Below are 2,099 nucleotides of genomic sequence, written 5' to 3' on the forward strand. Positions count from 1 at the left end.
TTAATACTTTTTATAATTTATCTCTTATATTTTCCTAGCATAACACGTGATTTTACATAGCTACTTGTCTAGACTAAGACTATTTATCCATCACCACTTCTCATCTAATCCTTTTCTCTCTTTTTTATGATTATATTTGTCCATTTAGCTATTATTTAATATCTCACCATTCATTGTCTGAGTATTTTTTGGGAATTTTGTCTAAATGCCTAGAAAACAGCACCGAAAAATTTCAATTTAAGTCTTAAATAAATTTTTCGGTTAATGCTACGTGAATGATATTGGGAGTGAAAGTAGAATGAGTGATATTTTCTGGTCAAGATCGGCATGTTATTGATGGTGTATGCTGGTGGACATGTTAATTTTTGTGAGAATGTGAGATTCTATGGTCAAGCTGTGTATATTTTGTTTTCATACATTTCTTCTTTCTCCTCTTCTTCTTCTTCTTCTTCTTCTTCTTCTTCTTCTTTGTGAGTGAAGATATTTTTAAGTGGGTATTAGTGGTAGGTTTGAGTTTAATAGTGGTGGTTGGACGGTATTTATATCTGTAATTTTGTATAAATATTTTTAATACATAGTTATACAATGCATAAAAATTATATATACACGTATGTAAAGTTGTATATACACGATGATGATTATATTATAATTTTGTATAAAAGTTATATATATATATATATATATATATATATATATATATATATATATATATATATATATATATATAAAATTCTATTATTTCAGTGTATATATACATATATAAAGTTGTATATACACGATAATTATATCATGGTGTATAGTGTATAGTGTGGTTGTATCCCGATTATATTTTTATATCATGGTGTATAGTGTGTTTGTATAATGTATTAAAACTGTATATATATTGTGTTTTATTTTTTTTCTTCTTCTTATTCTTACTTTTCTATGTTTTCTTCTTTTTTTGTGGCATGTGCTTATGTAGTTTTATCCTCTCTTTTTCTATAGATATTTATATATATATATATTATTCTAGAGTTTTGCATATATATACACATATATAAAGTTGTATATACACGATAATTATATCATGGTGTATAGTGTATAGTGTGGTTGTATCCCGATTATATTTTTATATCATGGTGTATAGTGTGTTTGTATAATGTATTAAAACTGTATATATATTGTGTTTTGTTTTTTTCTTCTTCTTATTCTTATTTTTCTATGTCTTCTTCTTTTTTTGTGGCATGGGCTTATGCGATTTTATCCTCTCTTTTTCTATAGATTTTTCAATAAAAATTTCATAAAAACTATATATCAAATAAAAGATAAGTTTCAAATTCAAGCGTTTTGATTTTGTGAGAATTTTTTTATTTTTTTCAGCTTTAATCATCGATGATATTTGTAGTTCGCGTCCTTTAGTGATTCTGGAAAGTTTAAATTGTTTGGGATTATCATGTGGTTGTTCGTTAGAAAGAACATCGCTGGTGAATTTTTTTTTTTTTTGCTACAAGGTGTTGGGTCAATGATATGGCTCACTAATTTTTATTTGAAGCGCTGAGTTTTATGATTTCAGTTTCTAGCCGTTATAATTAGTTTTGGGCTATAAGATGTATGACATAATTTTATGGCAACCAATTGTTATAAGTTTACATGCGGACGGCTATATTTGATTTTCTCTCAAAAAAGAACACTACTTTGCTTCTTGTCGCTGGGCTTCTTTTTCTTTTACCTTTTACTTTTTGCTTGCATTTTTCTTTTTTCTTTTTTTCTTAGGTTCTGTCTTCTTCATATGTGCTTAATACGATGGATTACTTTCTGTGAAAATAACTTATCTTTTTTATAAAATATATTTTTGAAAAATATTACCGATTGAAGAGTGAATGATATTTTCCGAAAATAATTTATTAGAGGTTGTTAACAATCATCGCAATCATATATTGATTTAGTTAAGTTTTTTAGTATTAAATATTGATAATAATTTTAAGTATTTTTTGGACCCTCAATAAGAATTAAGAGATTAGATTTTTGCGAAGGAAAATGATATCCACTAGAAAATTATCAAATTCGTATTTCCTTATTTGTAAAATATCTTTTAATTCAAGCAGCTAAATACTAAAATT

Source organism: Nicotiana tabacum, chromosome 13, assembly GCF_000715075.1.
Source record: "Nicotiana tabacum cultivar K326 chromosome 13, ASM71507v2, whole genome shotgun sequence".
NCBI classification, from domain to species: domain Eukaryota; kingdom Viridiplantae; phylum Streptophyta; class Magnoliopsida; order Solanales; family Solanaceae; genus Nicotiana; species Nicotiana tabacum.